At 35.2% G+C, this 21,972-nt stretch overlaps 1 protein-coding gene across 1 annotated transcript in view; it reads left to right on the top strand.

Annotated features, from left to right (window-relative positions):
• Positions 1-15,167: 15,167 nt before the first annotated feature.
• The window catches only part of LOC127953780 (basement membrane-specific heparan sulfate proteoglycan core protein), a 287,372-nt gene continuing 280,567 nt past the window's right edge, over positions 15,168-21,972 (top strand). The window contains exon 1 of the mRNA XM_052553074.1: positions 15,168-15,466. The gene's annotated coding sequence lies outside the window, so the exon portion shown is untranslated. The remainder of the gene's footprint in view (positions 15,467-21,972) is intronic.

Raw genomic sequence — 21,972 nt, forward strand, 5'->3', positions numbered from 1 at the left:
GTTTTAAAGGCTGCTTTGTTGTGTTGTTGTTGGTAGTTTATTGTTGTTCTTAATGTGAAGAGCTTTTTTCTCAATATTAAAAGTAATAGTTACATTAGTTTTCTCATCTCATTCTCATCCCTGCCGATAACGGACGAGCTCTAACACTGGATGGAATATGCCCCGGAGACATTGGGGATTGAGTTTATTCATGCATTTGCCAGAGCACAACGAACACATGGCTTCGATTTTAACTACATCTTTTATGGAATATGAATCTCAGTTTTAACTGATAAAATGCCTTTTGCTTATATATTATTTTCATTGGTTACCTGATATTCAAACAACAGACAGAATATAATAGTAATAATATTGTTTTATAGGATATGATTGTATTGGTATTTAAATGCATTTCTATTATAAACACTTTTAGTCATTTTTATGAGCAAGGATAATGTTTTTAAATGACACCAGTGCCAAAAGACATATACAGTATCTGATAATAAACATGAACACAAACAAAAGACTAGAAGGACAGGACAAGTAATTTTTATTTATTTATTTAGTTTCCATTGCTTTATTAATATATTTCATTCATTAGGTGCATGCTTGGGAAGAAACTGAAAGCCAGATGAAAACCCCATCAAGCATTGGTATTAGTCTCATGAACTCTCCATTATAGTTTCCTTGTATTTAAAGCTGCCTGACAGGAAACAATGCTTCTTTAATAAGCATTTTTTGTTTATCAACAAATGTTTTATTTTAAACCAGTTTTAACTTCACATGCATTCACTACAAATTGTCTGCTTTTATTATTTCTAAGTGTGATTCTAGTCTGTAAATCAGCTATTTAGGCTTGTACCTTTAACAAATATGTCATATTCTGTACAATAGAGTTATTCAAATGTTTTATAAGTTATTCAAATGTTTTTACCTGCCAGTATATATATATATATATATATATATATATATATATATATATATATATATATATATATATATATATATATATATATATATATATATATTATTTATTTATTTTTTTTCAATTCACATTGGTGGTAAGTCATAAAATATAGGAAGAATGACAAACCTTCGAGTCACACATACCCCAATATTATAATATTTAAAAGGAAAAGACACCATTAAATGTCACAGATAGGACTACAGAGCAGATTGAATCTACAGCCCAACATAACCTTTACAAACCTACAGAAGGTCTGGGCCCAGTTACACAAGAAGGACAGTTCACCCCAAAATGTAAATTCTCTCATCACTTACACTCATTTCATTCCAAACCTGTATGACTTTCTTTCTTAACTGGAACACATACAATTTATAGAAATGTCTCAGTGTTTTATTATTTTTATTATTATTATTCAATAATTTAATGATTAATAATAATCAGTTTTTAATCATTGTAACTAAATATTTTTTTCCAGTGAATGTCAATGGTAATCAAAGCTGTATATTCTTCAAAATATAACAGCTGCTGTATACCATAAATAATAATGTTTTATAATGTTTTATGCGTAATTAAATAATTTGGTTTATGATGCCACTTTTTCACTGGACATGGCTCGCTTTGGGGGGTTTTCCACTGTGTACACAGTAAATGTATTGCTAAGTGTTGCAGTTCAATACTGGACGGTGGTGACAGCACGCCACCGTTTGACTATCTATGCTATTTTATTTTAGTTGATTTATTTTGATCTGTAATATGGCATGCATTTGCATTCTGTAGGCTGTTGAGATATATCTCTACTCAAGTATGAGGCATCATTTTATGCCCACATGAGTATCTAAATTAATCGGGACAAAACACACATTTTCTTAAATCTCATTTAAATCTTGAGTAGCTGACCTATACAGTACTCAGTGTTGGGTGTAACGATTACAAGTAACGCGGGTTACATAATCAGATTACTTTTGTTCAAGTAACTAGTAAAAAAAAGTTACTTTTTAATTTATAAGAAAATATCTAGTTACTTTTTCAAAAAAGTAATGCCAGTTCCTTTGTTTTCCCATTTATTAACTGACAAGTGTCCTGTCCTCATATTGGGAGAAATCTGAAGTACAGAGGCATTATGTGCACATGTGTGTGAACACGATGTAGTTCTAGTCTAGACTAAATGGGAATTTGCATTAATTCATCCCACTTACTGTGCTGGACTATAGCCAGAAGATATTGTCGAAAGCATCACATTTTGGCATCTGGTATTTACAATTAATGTAGGCATGTTACATTCTTCTTATTATTATGCCTTTTATTATTATTGTTTACTTTTTTTTTATTAAACTACAATTAATTTGCCCCACACTAATTTCATAGGGCATCACCACATACATGATGCGCTGTGAGGATAATAAAAGATTAGGCTACTAGCTATGGAGGTAAATCAGTAGCTAAACTCGAGAGGTTGAAAATATGAATGTGAGAACTTGTCATGTTAATATTTGTACATTTGTAAGTTGAAATTTACACTCACAGCTCTGATGTGAAAAGCTGAATCTTTCAATTTGTCACAGACAAATACACACGTGTTTTGAATTGGAAGTTTTACAAACGTGTAGAATGACATTCACATAAAGAAAATGACATACACAAATGTTTACGACATATTTACTTTTGCACTTCAGTTTCGCTGCACAACGTCAAGTCGTCCCTCACAACCTCTCAGATCTGGCAGTAAAATTCCCCAACTGTTCCCCGGGTGCTGCAGCAATATGTCTCTGTGTGTGTGTTCATTACTGTGTGTGTGTGTGTGCGAACTTGGGTTAAATACAGAACACAAATTCTGAGTATGGATCACCATACTTGGCCACATGTCTCTTCTCCTTCACTTCACTTTAATTTAAAAATGAATTTTTACAGCACCACCTACTGGTCAGAAACTAGTTTGCAATGGTAAAAAAAACAGCACATTATTTTAATTGTAAAGTATTGTCATTGTATAGAAAGAACAAAAGCCAAAGTGAGGATTAAACCTGCTCAACATGTATTCAGAGGAGAGATAGTCACTCTCAGATGTGACATTGATGGTGAAGGAGTCACTAGCTGGCAGTACAGCTGGTATAAAGATGATTCAAACAGTGTTTTCAGTGAACTACAGGAACACACATTCAGTCCTATTACTGAGTCTGTCACAGGTAAATACTCCTGTTATGGAGCAGAGAGAGGAGGATCACGAACATCAAACATCAGTGATGAAGTTACACGGACAGTATCAGGTGAGTTTGATTATATCTTTATACACACACACATTCACACACTGGTATTTTTATCATTACTGGGAGTTGGGGAATCTCCATAAGCGTAATGGTTTTGTTGTATAAACTGTATCATCTATCACCTTACCCAAAACCTACCCTTAACACAAAAATATAGACATTTTTAGATTTTCAAAATACTTCATTCTGAATGACTTACTATATGTTTTTTACCTCATGCGAACCAAAAAAAAAAAGTAAAAGTTAACTGGTAATACTATACTTATGGGGTCCTCATAACGTAGAGAATACCAGTCCACACACTTTAAATGTTATTAAATGAGTTATTTATCTATTTCAGATAGAGTCCAGACAGTTTTAAGTGTTTCTCCACAGAAGTGGTTGACTGAAGGAGATTCAGTGACTCTGATCTGTGCTGGACATTCAGTTGGGACACTGAACTGGTTTCAGAAGTTTCTGCTTCTTTATTTCCGGACCGGGACATTAAAAATACCTCCAGTACCACAATTAAAATATAAATATATACATGCATACATACATAAAAACAGAAAACCCCCAACCATTATACATTAGAATATTACTAATATTATATCACTTCATAACTTGATCAATTAAAATATTACAGTTCTTAAAAGTCATAGGATGTGAAGGTTCTTTAATTTGGTACATTAGTAAAGCTATATTTATGTAGCAATTTTTTAACAGTATTTACAAAGTTGATATTTATAGAATAATATAAGCTTGAAATAAAAACAAATAAAATATTTTTAAATTGCATTAAACATATATAACGCTTATACATGTAATCATTACAGTGAAAGATTGTGTGCATGTGTAACTGTCTTTATTTATTCCTCTACTGTAGATCATGGAATAGGGCTAAATTTGAAACTGAGAGCAGAATAAAATTAACTAAAATATCCACATGGTTATTTTTACATTTGAGGAAACACATATTCTCAGGCAGGCAGGCAGGCCGGCAGGAATTGTAGGTGTGGGGAGTGCATGTACAGTTCTCTCTCCACCCTCAATACCATGACTTAGGTGCCCTTGAGCAAGGCATTGAACCCCCAACTGCTCCCCGGGCGCCCTACATAAATGGCTGCCCACTGCTACGGGTGTGTGTGTGTGTGTGGACTTTTGGATGAGTTAAATGCAGAGCACGAATTCTGAGTATGGGTCACCATTCTTGGCTGAATGTCACGTCATTTAGGACTTACTGTTAATTTTAAACATTCACTCTGGACACACTGAAGGTGAGATTCTTATATTTCATCACATAAGTGATTCTACACTAACTGTTACAAACTAGCTGAGAATGTGCATGTTATACGTGAGTTTTAAAGGGTTTTAAATCACAAACCTCAAAAGTAGTAAAACGCGTTATAATTACTTTAATTAATAATTCATTCACATATCTAGAAAATTTTCTGAGTGAAAATGATCTTAGATTATATGTGCTTGTTAATGTACCTATTAAACATTACATAATGATTACACAGAACAATATTTACTGTAAATTAAAATTTGCTATTTAATATTAATATTAATAATATTAATAATATTAAAATTTGCTATTTATTTGTAAATTAGATTTGCAATATTGCTGCAGTCAGCTATATAATATAAAATGTAAATTAGAAAAATCATATACTGATAATATCTAACATTGCCAAGCCCTCTGAAGAGGTTTGGATAAGTGATATTTTCATTCTCTGTGACTGAGTGAGCAGTCCGGTAGCGATGACTTCATCCACTGGTTGTGCTGGTAGCAATGCAGTGGGGAAAGGAGCAGGAATCCGTTTCGACAGTCTTGAACATAAAGCGCTGGAGGATGCTGATGGACACACAGATGTGGCCCTGTAGTAGGTGCAGAAGGTCCTTAACCTTGAACACTCAAGCAAGGGTACCTTGGAATGAAGGTACACATGCTGCCGGAGCTTAACCTTGTTGCAGATGTCTGCATGTCTTCTGCCTTTATGGGCTAGAGACTCAGAACTTGGTCCATCCGCTTTGTCTCTCAAGGCTGGAGACTCAGGATGTGCTGCATCTGTTGTTGTCTCGCTGGACGAAGACTTGGAATGAAGTTTTTCCTCTTTCCTCGCAGGCTGGAGGCTCAGAACGTGGTTGTATCTGTTTCTGCCTCAAAGCTGGAGACTTAGGACTTGGTATCTGTTATTGCCCGAGGCTCAGAATGACACACATTCAGAAAAGTGTGACTAAAAATGAACCAGGGTATTTCTTCCTTACCAAACCAAAACCATAATACCTTTAGCAATATTAGCGACACATTAAGTCCAAACATGATGGGAAAAGATTGAACTGTCATGCACGCATTCATTTGTCCATTAACAGCTGAGTTTGTGTAAGATGTTGCACTACACGTCACTGTCACTGAGAATACTTAGTTCTCTGAATAAGACGTGTGTTGTAGTTTGCATCAGTTAAAGGTTATGAATGGATTTGCATGGAACTCTGTGATCCCTCTTTGTTTCACCCATTGCTGCTCCGTCCAGAGGTCATAAGGAATTTTTATGGCGGTCACAGGCCAAAACTGGAGTAATCAGTCTATTGGTGTGTGAAGGGCAGAAACTGCATTTTGACCAATAGGAAGTCTTGTCCTTTGTACCAAAGATCTTCTTCTTTCCATCTAGCAGGTGTCTAGCTGTTGTCCTGGCATATTTATCTGATGGCGTTTGACAGTTTGCTTATGTTAGTCCACCAAGATCCAATCAAAATATAGCAAACCTTTGTCCACTATTGTGGCCAGAGAGGGGCCCCAACATAAACTGGGCCCTGAAATGTGCTGTCCACTACAGTGAAGATATTTCATACTGCCTTGTGAAAGTATTTAAAAAAATACAAAAAATACAGTCATTTATTTTGATACTTGGTGTGGATGATATATTTTGATACTTTAAATTAAGGTATTTGGTATTTTATTTTAAAACACATTTTGATGTATCTTTGACAACACTAACCGTAATTTATCCGTGGTATTTAAAACTGTGGCTATACAAATGGTAATTTATAAGGCAACCTTGTTACTACAGTTTTACAATTATAAAACCATGGTTAATTTTCATAAGGGTTGTGAGCGGGTTCAGTGACATGAAACACTTTAGAAACAGGAATAAGGAGAACTCTGAGCTAATCATTGCCTTCTTATGCTTTTTTATTTCTTAGTAAATAAAGGGACAAAAAATAAATAAATAATAATAATAATAGTTCCCTTTCAGTTAGTCACTTCAACACTGTGTCGACGTTTCAACACTAGGGTTCGCACTTGGAGCCCAGACACCTCTGACATCATTGAGAAAAGTTTTCTTCCTCAAAAGAACTAAAATAATAATCATTTTGAATTAAGGAGAAAAATGTATTAAGAGGCATCCCAATCAGACTTATTAAATTTCAAGATTCCCATCCTTTGTCTTGGTGTATGAAATATGAATATTAAACTGTGTATTTTTAAACACATAAGCCTGATAGAATAGAGATAGACAGAGATGAGCTTAGTTGTGGTTTGGTTTGTTATTTCAGTTCAGTGACATTAATCAGTGTGAGAGGAGCATGATTTATGGCAATATTTCTGTAGAAAATTTGCACATTTGTCAGAGTGACAGTTTCTGAAAATATGTTATAAGATTGTCAAAAGATCTTGTGTAACACATGAGGTACGTTTGCGTGTCTTTAATCTGTTGTGATGTTTCTAAAGATCTGACTGCAGGTTTCAGGAAGTCTTGAGGCTTTAACACTTTCTGTGTCTTTAACCAACTGTCACCATTCGGTCAGTATGAAGCTCTGTCAACTTCCTCTTGTGTTCTGTGAGTATTATTTTTACTGAATGTATTTCAGTGTATGATAATTGCTCTTATATGATCAAGTGATTCAGTGAATAAATTATCGTTTTTTTTGTTTTGTAATGGTGTTTTTTTTTTTTATAGTTTTGTTTTTCATTATATGTTCAATAGTATACTTACATTAATTTTTTGTCATCTGCTTGTCTTCAGACATTTGTTAACCAGTTCTCTCTGCTTTGTCAAAATACATAAAATATCAATCAGATGTGATAATGGTTATCTGCAGGGCCGTTTGAAGGATTTTGTGGGCCCCGAGCAAAATGGACATAGAGGCCCCCGACCCCCCGCACGCACGCAAAGCCTACAGGAACCACAGCATAACCATACAGTTTAAGTTCACCCACACTTTATATAAATAAAAAAAGGTTTACAGTGCAAATACTGCTTGAAAAAATAGTTTGGTGGGAATTCAATAGTGATTTGCACTGTTTTTGTTTTCTAATAATACGACAGCACACACTTATCAGTTTAAACTCTGGGCTGTGCAGGATACCAGCTATAATTATAGAGCTTGTGGTACCTTGGCTATATAGAGGAAACATCAGCACTGAGAAGTGATGCATCTGTTGATGTTGAGGATGAAGTTGATGGTGTAGCTGGGAAAATAATTAAAGGACAAAAATCTGAAATTACCTGTGAAGTACGTTTTTCTGTTAGCATATTGAAAGAGGTCAATATAACAGCTCAGGGGTGCGTTTCCCAAAACCATAGTTGCTAACTAAGTTAGAGAAATTCACTCTACCTTCATCAGTGGAGGTATCCTTAGGAAGAGCCTGAGGGCTGAGAAATTTAATTAAAGCACCTTGAGGGAGAAAGAAAAGATGGTAACACTTTATAATAACAATCATTAATAAATGGTAAATTGATAGTTAATTAATCTTTAGTTAATTGTCATTTAACTGTTAGCAAACAGTATTTTTACTTATTATGAAGTTTACTGAAAACTTAAATATATGTTAGCATTTCCATATTTTGATATTAGAAGGGAAGGGATGCAGGAAGCTGCTTTCACTACCAATGCTTAAAAACATCCCAAGCTAATGTTTGATGCACATAATTTATTGTGTGGTTTTCATAACCCCCATTTGGTAAATAGATTATCACGGTGGAATAGTATAGCATGCTATTTGCTATGCCACTTCCATCAAAACCTATTACAAAGCTACAGCAATGTCATGTCATTAAATACGATAATGGTTAGAGAGTCAGACTCCCAATCGAAAGGTTGTGAGTTCGAGTCCTGGGCCGGCCGGAATTGTGGGTGGGGGTAGTGCATGTACAGCTCTCTCTCCACCTTCAATACCACGACTTAGGTGCCATTGAGCAAGGCATTGAACCCCCAACTGCTCCCCGGGCGCCGCAGCATAAATGGCTGCCCGCTGCTCTGGGTGTGTGCTCACAGTGTGTGTGTGTGTGTTCACTGCTCTGTGTGTGTGCACTTCGGATGGGTTAAATGCAGAGCACAAATTCTGAGTATGGGTCACCATACTTGGCTGAATGTCACTTTCACTTCACTTCATAAACAGTGATTCTGGAACAGATCTGCGTCTCACTTATCCCATTAAAAAACATATTACAGTAACCATATTCCGTCAGTTCGGAAAAAAAGTTGCTCTAACTGTTCGTTACAAGCAGCATTTGCCGTCAGGCAGGTAACATTAACTAACATAAACATATTTTTGCTAGCCTACCTGCTGCAAAATTACACCATTTGTACAAGACTGACAAGTAGAGCTATTTTATCCAGTGTAATTTATCACTTACCACTATCTTATTTTTTCTTATCCTCCTCTTCCTTTCTCTTCTTTCTCTTCTGGCTTCCTGAAGCATAATTCCGCTTTATGACTGCCGAGGAGGTTTTGTATTTTACCGGTAGCAGAGATCACATTGGCTGGCTGCTGTCAGCGACTACTGAGAGGGGCCCCCTTGAAGGGGATCCCGATAACAGTGTCATTACACTTTACTGCATTGACCATGAAAGGGGCGCTCACACAGTGTCGTTGCATTGTATTCTTAACCAGTCGTTGTCTTGGGGCCCCAGGCCAGCTCGGGGCCCCAAGCAATTGCTTGGTTTGCCTGCCTTGTTGCGACGGGCCTGGTTATCTGGACACATACATATACAGTCTTCAACAAAACAAACTAGAATATGAAACACTTAAGCATGAAACTATGGTGTTTGACAAGCAAGGGAAGAAGATATAACTTCATAATATGTCTGATGTATAATGCACAGCTGATCAGCTCCATGTTCAACCTGTAATGAGTTTTTCTCTTTGTGTTTTTAGTGCTGATTTCAAACATCCACTCAGAGTTACTACAAAATTGTGGTTGTCCTTTTCAATGATCTACTGTATTAACATTTTGACAAAAATAAATTTTTTTTTTACAAAAATGAGTGTTCAGATTTGTAGGGGTCAAACACCAAGCCCCTTTTTACTTTTGCTTAACTCTAAACCCATTGGTCTGAAAATGATTTCAATTACTTGCAAGTTGCAAACACTGAATATTATAAAATATTTTTAATATGATATGTTTGTATAACTGTCTTGATTTATTGATTGATTTATTTCTATTTACTTCTGGTATAGATGTTGATGGTGTGACAAAGTGGGTCATCTGTGCTATTAACTCAAAGTTTATGGGATTGAATCTCAGGATGGTCTTAAAGTGACATCGTGGTTGTCTTTTAACTCTTTGCATTGTGCCGAATGAAAATTGGCATCACTGTCACTGTACAAAAGCGGTCACTGGAACAGTATCTTTCAAAAGGTATACTTTTAGGTACTAATATGAACACATTATCTGTACTTTTTAAGGTACAAATATGGTACCAAGATGTGTACCTTTTTAACCCACATGGAAAAAACCTGTATAAACATATATGTTTCAATATAGGTTTTGATATAGGTTTTTAATATATGTGACATATATAAAATTGGCCGTTTTCCTACATATATTTACACATATATTTACACATATATGTCCACATATATATGTGCATACATATACCTATATAGGTACATATATGCACCTATATATGTACCTATATGTTCACCTATAATAGTAAAATTAAAATCCATAGCTGCTAGGCAACATAAATAAAAGTCCAAAATGTAGAAATGTACATTATTTACTTACTCAAGATCAATAAATAGTAAAAAACAAAAAATATATAGTACAATAACAAAAATAAGACAAAAACCTGACAACATAAATAAAAGTCCAAAATATAGAAATGTAGATTATGTATTTACAAGAAAAATCGGACCCACTTTATATTAAGTGGCCTTAATTACTATGTACTTACATTTTAATTAATAATTTAGTACAATGTACTTATTGTGTACATACATGTTTTTACATTGTACTTATATTTAAAAAAAACGACATGTAATTACATCTGTATTTAATTTCTGTAATTACATTTATAATTACACTGTTGACCCATACTTTACACCTTAACCCACCCTTAAACTTACCCATACCTCCAACCCTCTCCCTAACCTTACCCCTATCCCACCTCAATAGCAGCAAAAGTGTTTTACAATACAATGTGAACACATTGTACTTATTTTTTATGTAAGTACATAGTAGTTAAGGCCACCTAATATAAAGTGGGACCGAAAAATCAAATAATACAAGAACAAAAATAAGACAAAAAACTGAACATATATATATTTTTTTATCTTTATTATTCTTTAAGGTCTGTCAATACGCGCCTCATCATCCTCCTCCTCCGCTGCCTCCTCCTCCTCCTCTTCCTTCCTGCACTATCCAATGACGTTTGATAGGGTGTCCGAGATTTACATTTTTTCGGCGCAAAAATATTTTAGCAGATTCGGCATTTGGCATTTTCATCCACACGGATCTGGCGTTTTGAAACCAGGTCCCAGAGTGGATATATTTGAAAACGCCGCCTTAGCGTTTCATCCAGACCAGAGTATGTGAGCGAAGTGGAGTGGCAACAATTTCCCCTCCGCGCTCAGAGCATTTAATAATCACTCCGCTCCAGCTCCGCTCCGGGTTCACAATTTCCCTCTCCTGCTCCACTCCGCGCTCAGTGATACCAGAAACACCGCTCCACCTCCGCTCCGTGGCTAAAGTATTTCAGTATGTTTGAAATGTTATGTTCATGGCGTAGCCTATATTAAAATAAAAAATAAAATAACAGGAGAGTTTCAAAGTGGCATAGGCAAGTGTGTGCAAACTTTTTTTTCCTACCACATACATGCCAAACTAATAACATGGATGTCAGCATTAATATAATTACTGTATTCTGCTGTGCAAATTTTGTTTGTGATGAAAATAACAGTACATTTTTATTTTATCTACAGATCAATGCATTTCTTACAGATTTCTGCTCATTCACCCATACGGAAATGTAATATATGTACACATATGAAATATACATATATTAAATATATCCACATAGAAAGGGAAAACATATATGTACATATATATCTGCCCATATATAAAACCTATTAGAAAATGGAACAATTTCATATATTGACATATAAAACTAGCCCATATATTTTATGTATGTATAATAGTGTTTTTTTTTATATGTCACATATATAATTTTCAATATACATGACATATATTTCTTTGTATATATGTTCAATATACAAACTAAACATATATGCATAGCATACTGCTTAAATATATGTGACATATATATGTCCCTTATATGTTTTTGTATAGTCTTAGTATATATTTTACATTTAAAATGAAATGTGTATATATATATAAAATATAATTTTGATTAATGTATATGCAATATATAAATTAAATATAAAAACATTGTGTGCACATTTTAAATGATATGTTCTTAAATTATGTATATTACTTACAAAAAAAACCATGACTTCATTAATTTCGTACATATTTTTAAATATAGGTTATGGATATGTACTTACAAACATGTAATGCAATGAACATGACATGCCTAAGCTTCAAAATCCTCTACACTTTCATCCAGTCGAGAAGGTGCTGTCTCACCTAACTGCTGTACATGCCTCCGTAAGTGTTTAATTTTTATATATATATATATATATATATATGTCTGGCATCATTGACATCAGTTTTTGCAGCTCTGCCAAACTTTGATGAAAGCACCAAAAGTTTATTTTCTTTGAATGCTAGTGGAGAACCCAGGTTTACATAGCTGCATAAGTTAGAGAAATGTGTTTAAATTAAGAACCCCTAGATTTTTGAAGACAAACACACACTCAAAAAAAATTACTCTTTAAACTTACTCAAGTCAATTATGGACAGTGGTTCCACACAATTAGTTCTAGTTACTTTAACACAATATTTTCTATTTAAAGTTACTCCCTTCAACAAAGCATTTTTTGTGTGATTTGTCTTGTAATGAGACAAAAGACAAGATGTCACAAATGATCAAAGTGAATTTGTTAAACAAGCAATAAATAATTACACATAGTAAAATACAGTTTAAACCACATTACAAAATTACACAAAAAAGCAAATAAAATTCTAATTGGCATTCATGGGCAACCAATTAAACCTTATTCCAGGAACAGGAACTGGCTACAGAAATAACTTCTTCAGTATTCCAAATGTGTACCTGAGTTCAGGAGGGTTGCTCAAGTTCAGTCCATAAATCAGTCCCAGAAACATGGTTTTGCAGACTGTAAACTGCTATAGGTCCTGAAGAACTGCATCCTTTAAAACGCCAACATCTGCTGGATTGTCTTCAATGATGCAGCTTCAAATAGATTCCCACAAGTCTTCTGGATCACCTCCTGACTGCTGGCAACGTCTCTATCCTAGAAGTATTTAAAAGGATGGAGAACTCAAATTCTTGTGTATTAACTTTAACAAATAATTTATTAACCTTGAACTCACCATATACTCCATACTGCTAGGGTCTTCATTTGGATACTTCAATTTCATTAGTCTGAAGATGAAAACAGCAAAATTTTGCCTTTGTTTTTTTTTCTAAAATTACATGAAAAAAAGTCAGTCATTCATCTTCTTATGGGAAATCCTGGCAAGCAGTCAAGATGGGATTCTAACAAACATTACAGTGGAAAATGGTACACACATCTGGAGCCTGTACGGTAAGCAACAGAACTGGAATGTTCCCAGACCCAGAAACATAGTAAGGACATCAGTAAAACAGTTCACGTGACATCAGTGGTTCAACCATAATTTTACAAAGTAAACAAAAATACTTTTTTGTGCAAACAAAACCAAAACAGCGATTTTATTCAACAATTATTTTCCAAATCGCATCTTCCACCATTATCAACAGCACGTAAATAATTCATGCACATGGTGCTGCTGACCTACAACACGCATGCGCGGAGCCTTGATTACACGCAGAGGAAAGCAATGTTCATGCCTCTTGTTACTCTCCATAATGGCAGAATATGTGATTTGGAGGAGAGTTGTTGAATAAAGTTGATATTTTTGTTTTCTTTGCACAAAATGTATTCTTGTACCTTTGTAAAATTGTGGCTGAAGCATTGATGCCACATGGACTGTTTTACTGACGTCCTTACTATGACTCTTGGAACATTTCAGTTGCATTGCAGCCTTTAAGGAGGTTCAGAAATCTCTCGCATTTTCATAAAAATATTAGGGATGCACCAATTGACCGGCCATAAATCGGAAACCAGACGGTTTTTGCTTTAAATATGCGATTGGTAATCGGCCGGTCTTTGGAATTTTTTCCGGCCGATTTTTCCGGAAGTGCGCCCGCGTGCTCCGACTACATTACTTCTGTGTGAAAGCAAACACATCCCGGGATTGATTCCTTTATTGAGCTTTCCCTCAATTTTGGACTGTAGACTGTGGACTGTCCTTCCTTCTTGTTTGTTGCTTAAAGATTTAAAAAAAAAATCGTCCAGTTTGCTTGTAAAAAAATCGGTATCGGCCATGAAAAATCATGATCGGGGCATCCCTAAAAAATATCATAATTTGTGCTGTACGCAGGAAGAAGGCGCACGAGACCGCTATGCAATTATATGACCATTTATTAAAAACACATATAGGCTATACAGTTAACCAAATAAAAGTTATTTTCATATTTGCATGACAGCAGGGCTTCAATTCTGTTAATAGTCAAGTAATAGCAGCAATTGTCAATTAAAGTGTATAAAAAACATACGTTTTTCATTATATAGTACTCAATGATTTTTTTATTGTATAGTGTACATATTTTAAATGTGATTGATTTTAAATAAAAATTAAAATATGAATGTAGTCTTATATATTTATATCATAATCTCCGCGACCCCATCGGTGACTTTCTTTGATTACGTTTGTAGGGCGTTCCAAATAAGCGGTTATTGTCAGTGAAGTCCACTTCAACTGATATACCGTGCTCAGGGAGTAGGGAGCAGTGAACACTGCGTAGGGACCCTGTCGAATGGAACGCACCTTATATGTGTGTGTGTGTGTGTGCGTTGCTACTGCTGAAGAGTTGTTAAAAGGAGTTGGCTGAAAGTAAAAAGTTCAGAGAACAGAATAAAGCCTTGACATTGTATTCTTTTTTTTCCAGACAGACTCCATGCAGTTTTAAGTGTTTCTCCACAGAAGTGGTTGACTGAAGGAGATCCAGTGACTCTGATCTGTGAGGTTTATGGCTCCTCTACAGAATGGACATTCAGCTGGTTCACTCTAACTGCATCAGGTAATATATAATGTGTTTCATGTGATAACTAAATAAAGTGTTTTTATTAAACATCTTATTGAGATTAAAAGTATCAAATCAATCTGAATACATCAGTTTACAGTGAAAGCCACTTATAAGATGCACATATAATTTTTTTTCTTTCTTTTGTTGTGAACATATGCACAATTTCACTTTCTACAGACTACAGCAATCATTATCAGCTGCTCTCAGACAGCAGCAGAGGAGCTGGAGGAAACTACACTGTCAGTTCTGCTGCTCTAAAACACACAGGAGTTTATGTGTGCAGAGCAGAGAGAGGAGAACCAGCATATAACACAACCTACAGCAACACACAGCCAGTATGGGTCACCGGTGAGTTCAAAAAGAACTTAAATATTTGGATAATTTTTAATAAAGAGAATTAAGTAAATTCTCAAACATTTCCAAATTGTAGCTGTAATTGTCTTCTCAGGTGTTTCTCCTCGAGTCTCTCTGATCATCAGTCCCAACAGAACTCAACACTTCACATCTGTCTCTCTCTCTCTGAGCTGTGAGGACCAGAGTAACTCTGATAGATGGAGAGTGAGAAGATACACAGAGAGTGGACAGTGGGAAGATTGTTCATCATCATTGTGGGGATCACAAACAGGATCTACCTGTACAATCAACTCCACCATCACATCAGACACTGGAGTGTACTGGTGTCAGTCTGAATCTGGAGAGAAATATCATCCTGTTAATATCACTGTACACTGTGAGTCTCTATATGTATTTATTTATTTTACTGGCAGTTTACAATAAATACATAAAGCAGGTTGATTTAATAAGTGTAGGAAGCATCAGTAGACAAAAATTGTGTGTGTGTGTGTGTGTGTGTGTGCGTGCACGTTTTTTTTTTTTTAAGTTCTAGTTGTGAGGACCAAATGTTCCAACAAGGATAGTAAATCTGACATTTTGGACTTAACATTTTTGAAAATTCTAAATTATGTTTCTCTTAACATCTAAAAATGCAAAACAGGTTTCTGTAAGGGGTAGGTTTAGGGTGAGGGGATATAAACTATTGTTAGGTCAGTATAAAAACAATAGAAGTCTATGAAAGTCCTCACAAGTATCATAAAACAAACGTGGTAGTGTGTGTGTTACTGTATTGTTCCTATACTGAAATCTTACTGTTTACACTCAGCTCATCTTTCCTCTGTTTCTGTAGCTGGTGTGATTCTAGAGAGTCCTGTTCATCCTGTGACTGAAGGAGATACTCTGACTCTACACTGTTTATATCAACATTCAACTCCACCAAACCTCAGAGCTGATTTCTATAAAGATGCATCACTCATCCAGAATCAAACTACTGAGATGATCATCTCTACTGTCTCAAAGTCACATGAGGGTTTCTACTACTGCAAACACTCAGAGAGAGGAGAGTCATCCAAGAGCTGGATCTCAGTCAGAGGTGAGACTGTAGATCAAAAAAACACTATTAAAATAAGTTATTGTATAATTTACAGCACTCAAATAATTGTACAAATATATGTTTTTCATCTTCAGCAGCCTCAAGATCTGATGATCTCAATCCTGTGATAATTGGAGTGACTGCAGGACTGACCTTCACATTTTTGATCATTGTCTTCTTGGTCCTTCTGTGGTGCTACAGAAACAACAAAGGTTCATCTTCAAACACTATGGTCTGTTAGTAATCCTGTGTAAATATAAGCTGGTTTTTTCTTGTTTTAGCTGGTCTGCCAGCCCGGTAATGCTGGTATATGGGCTAGTTTCAAAAGGTTTGTGGTATTTCTGAGTGTTGTTACATGTAAAGTGTTCCAGATTAGCTATTTATGTATGCATAAAGGAGACCAAAAGTCAGTTTGTGTGTGCATGTGTTTTATTCATTTATTTATTTATTTTACTGAAACCATATATTTCCTCAGAATAATCATTTTATGTTTGTCTAGGTGTAAGAACTCCCTCTCGTGTCAGTCAACAGCAGAACAGCAGTCAGACATCAGAGCAGAACCAGAGTGACCCGGGAAACAACACACTGCTGTCTGGTCAGAATTTACTTTTTAACCATAAATAAATACGCAGATATTTAGCCCCTTTATATTTTCAGTGTCAACAATATCTTCTGTTTGTCATGATATGCATAACAAAAATAATAATAAAATTTTTTATTGAAAATTAATGTATTCATTTATTACAGGAACTGCTCATATTTATGACTCTGTTGGTGCAACTATCAATAAAGACATAAACACAGGTAACTAATGAAGCAATTTACAGTATTTTATATCATGATGTTTTTCCTAAACCAGTAGTCATTTTTCTAATTTCCATATTTGCTGTGTCAATGTCACTGATTGGATGAAAGTAGCATACATCATGTTTAAATAACAGCTCTAGCTTTGCATATCCATATATTATATATTGCCAACTGAACTATTAAAGGGTTATTACACCCAAACATGAAAATTAGGCTGTGTTTTACTCACCCCCGAGGCATCCTAGGTGTATATGACTTTTTTCTTCCAGACAATTCCAGTTGGAATTTCATTAAAAATTGTCTTTCAAGTTCTATCGTTGCAGTCAGTGGGTGTTGCATTGCTTCAGTTCGAAAGGCGTGAAATAAAAAGTGCCCTTCCATAAAAAAAAAAAAAAAAAAAAAGTATCTCACATGGCACTGGGGGGTGAACAAAGGACTCCTGTAGCGATTCAATGAATTTTTGAATGAAAAATATCCATATTCAAAACGTAATAATCACTTGAATCTAGCTTACGCTCACAGTTGTAAAACTGAAATAGTTCTGGGAGCATGACATGTGAGGTCAGCGTAGCGTGTTGCACTCGAGTAAAACACAGCCTAATATATTTATTTTTGTTGATGCACAAGAATAAATATCCCTTGCTAAGTATCTAGCCATAACATTCTAACACCAAATCTTTTCACACAGCACAAGTTTACTACTGTAAAAAGCCCATGTGAAAAGCCTATACATGTCTTATTTGTTTCTTTATTTTTCATTGTAGACAGTGTAAATCAACCGGCTGAACTCATGTATGCTGCTATTGAAATGAAATCTAGGAAGAAACGGAAGAAAAAGCAAGAAAACGAAGGTAAAACAAAAGTCTCTGTTCTAATAACAGGCTGTGGACTGATATTCACCTGGTCCAAAAGGTCATTGTATGATTACAGTATGTTGATTTTGAAGTATATTGGTCAAATTAAATCATATATACATATATGCATACACACACACACACACACACAGAATATGCATTTTAGAATTTAGAATGAATTTTTCTATTTTCAGGTGCTGGATCTGGTGATGTGACGTATGCTCAGATTAATTAAAAACACCCAGAGGAGAAGCTTTCAATGTCAGGACACTGATTGGTTTAGATTGAGAAGGGCTGGGGAATGACATCGATTCTTTATCATCTTTGTTACACTGAGCATCTGATGACAATAGATTCATCAGTAATTAATGTTAGTGATGCTGCCTTCATGTGCTTCAGAGACTAATCTTTGTAAAGAAATGCGCTGATTATACATTGGGAGAAAGAAAGAAAGAAAGAAAGAAAGAAAGAAAGAAAGAAAATTATAATGTAATACTGCACAGTGTGTATTGTTATTGCTCTCCAAAAACAGTCCATAAAAATAGGGTCCAATGTACTGTTAATATGAATAAATTTCCGTATTGTTTTCACATAGCTTTTCCCCCCTGCATTTTGAATTCTGTATTACATTGTGTTGCATTTTAGGGTTAAAGGAACGTATGTAGAAGTGAATCTGTATGTGTGTTGCAGTTTAGGTGCTGTTATTGTGATTAGATTGGCTGTGCTTTACAAAAGTTTATTAAAATGACAATGCTACTTTGAGCATCCGGAAACAAACCTTGCATCTGTAATAATGTGTTTATGTGATGATTATATTGGTCATGTGCTGAAAAAAAGTGTTTTGAGCATCAATGACAGGCGATAGATTACTCAGAGATCTGAAGAGATTAAGCATTTCAGTTTCTCGTGTAATATATGCTGGTTCTTACCAGTAGGTGTAGCAGTAAGCCTAAACAGTGAACTAAGAAATACCACAAGATAAACCTCTAAATGAACTTCAAGGAAACATTAGAGAATTGGCGAACCTGAACATAGAAGTTTGAGCTGTATCTCATTGCAAACACAGGAAAAATCTAATGTATTAAGTTTCTTCACATTGCTTAGGATAAAGCACTAATTTGTTTCTGATGAGGAATGGATTTCGATGAGGAAGAATCTAATGATTTTGAAGCTCTGAAAGAAAAGTTCATGCATTAATGTGAAGCATGACGAAATGGAACATATCTAAGACATGTTCTTCAAAAGATCGAAGTGAATGACCGTTAACAAGGTTAAAGAATGAGGATTCACATAGCTGACAGACTCACTGATCCAAGACTGCATAGTATAAGGTATGAACAATGATTAAAGCTCTTGACAAGGAAACAGAAGTGATTGTAAACAATATTAGCAAGATGAAGCTAACTAAAAGTCATCCAAGAATAGTGATGATCAAAATGCATGGTCAAAGAAATAAAGTAATTGTACCAGATGCGGTTACAGGCAGAAATATATCACTTTGGTAGAATGTGCAAAACGCAAAAAACAGAAAGACAAAACAAAGTTCACAGTGAGAAAAAGGTTGAAAAAGTGGATCACACGTTTATTGGCACCCTTGAAGAAAAGCTGAGAAGAAAACCAAAGTAGAGGAAAAGACAAGTGGACAGAAACACTTAAAGTAAATAAAAGAGCACTTTCTTTTTAACTGGATACAGGAGCGGAGTGCAATGTAATATCATATGAAGACTTCAAAGTAGTAGCAGGGAAATCAGTGACAATGTTCAAATGAACTGTGTGTTAGTTGCCTGATCTTGTTATGAGATGGATCCAACAGGCAAAGTGAAGCTCTTCTGCCATTTTAAAGAAAATGAAGAAAAAAAAAATGTTCCAACTAATAGAAAAAGAATCAAGGAAGAGCAGCCTACACAGACTTACGACTGGTCAAAAGAATCTACAAAGTACTGTGAAGAAAACACAGACAAGAGAATATCTTGCTGTCTAAGATGGACTCAGGAGAATTGTGGTGCTGAAAATAATGCAAACAGTGTATTCATGAATCTCTTTTGGGAGTTATTAAGTGCAAAGTGATTGCAAGAGCATGGCATGGAGAAAAAGAGAATTGAAGATGTAGTGTCCAAGTGTGCTGTGTATAAACCTTTTAAAAGGAACAATACCAAAAAACCTCAGACTAAGTGTGGGCGGATGTAAGAGTTGACCTCTTTTACTTCAACCAAGCAGTGTTCCTGCTATGTGTGGACTACTTCTTGAAATTTCCTGAAACTACCAGCCAACATGCTGCAAGGCTTTTAACAGGATCTGGCAGATGGGCTCACATCAACCCTATTGCGTCCTCCCTACACTGGCTACCTATCAAATTTAGCATTGATTTTAAAATATTAGTTTTAACTTTTAGAGCTTTAAATGGTCAGGCCCCACAATAAATCACTGACTTGCTATGCACATACTCCCCAGGTCGTTCCCTTCAATCAGCAGGCCAAAGTCTTTTCATTGTCCCAAAGACTCGTTATAAAACCCGGGAAGATCTGTCCTTTGAGGCTGTAGCCCCTAGACTGTGGAACGCATTGCCTTTGTTCCTTGAGTTTACTTTGGACTTTTTATTTGTTTTAATTTAATTTGAATATTAATGTGGTTGTACCTTGTAAAGCACTTTGTGATTGTATCTTTTTAAAGCGATCTATAAATAAACTTTACTTACACTGAAATCTAAATTTTCAAGATTCTGGACAAAGTTGTTTCAGATAACAGATCACAGTTTGCAAGTGGTCAAATCAGCAACGTCAGAGACAAAAGGGAGTTCAAACACTCAACTTCAATCTGATATATCCTCAGTGCAGGGCCGTCACTAGTGGGCTGAAAGGTGGTGACGATTATTGGGCCCCACGGCTGAGGGGGCCCCAAAGCATTCTCAACTGACAGGCTGAGGCTAGCCTAAAATGATGCCTAGCACAATTGACAGGCCACTGCTGCACATTGTCATGAAAGTTATAAAGTGAATGTGATTTTAAACATTGCCAGTTTAAATATTCAAAAGAGTTTAAAGCACTGTGTTCGGTGCGCCTTCAGGAAGTTCGCGTCCTCCTGCACCTGAAACAGAACAGGATGTGAAACAGCCCAATTCAGCATCCGTCATTTTCTAATGTTCAGGGAGCACACAGAAACACAAAATCTGCCTTTTCTTGCTTTTGTACCGACAGATACATACAAAATATGTTTAAAATACCCTTTATTGGAAAGTTTGTTCCAAAAAACTGTCGGTTATGTCTTAAGTGAAAGTAAACAGTTGAGAAATAAATTTGGATACGTATAATTATATTGGATGCATTGTCTCTTAAAATGACGGTGCCTAATTTACTAGCTCTGAGTCTTTAATGTTAATCGAAGTACATGAAAGACAGAAAATCACTCCATAATTTTTTTATGGAGACAAATTTATTAAGAGGAACCCAAAACAGGATTGTTAAATTGTATGATTCTCAAAATTTCATTACATTTCCTGATTCCTGAAGTTTCTGCTGCTTCCATTAATCAGTGAATACAGATTAATGAGCCATTATAGGCTCTTTTGAGCCATCAAAAGATTGTTTCATTTTCCTTGTTCATTAAATTTGCCAGAATATTATTTATTCTCATAATGCCAATTCTGAATTTATTAATTTGATAAAATGTGATTCATGGCAACATTTTTGTGGAAACTTGCATGTTAATCATTGGGACATTTTATGAAAACGTTAAATTATTCTCAATATTAACAAACAATTTTCTATAACACCCGAGGTATGTATTTAATCTGTCATTATGTTCCTAAAGATCTGACTGCGGGTTTCAGGAAGTCTTTAGACTTTAACACAGTCTGTGTCTTTAACCGTCGGTCATCATTCAGTTAGTATGGAGCTCAGTCAACTTCCTCTTCTGCTCTGTGAGTATTATTTTATCTGAATATGTTTTAAAAGGATGATAATTGTTTTTATATTATGTAAATTATCAAGTGAATTAGTGTTCCTTAACTTTTTATTTTCTGCTTTTAGAGATTCAAATCCAGAAAAAACTGAGTAAACGAACTTTAGAGAGCAAGTGTGCAGTGATGTTTGTGAAAGAGAAATGTTCTGTTGCGTTAATTGTAGGTCTAGGTCGGTTTTTCAGTCATTCAGT

The sequence above is a fragment of the Carassius gibelio genome, chromosome A3 (assembly GCF_023724105.1).
Source record: "Carassius gibelio isolate Cgi1373 ecotype wild population from Czech Republic chromosome A3, carGib1.2-hapl.c, whole genome shotgun sequence".
NCBI lineage: Eukaryota > Metazoa > Chordata > Actinopteri > Cypriniformes > Cyprinidae > Carassius > Carassius gibelio.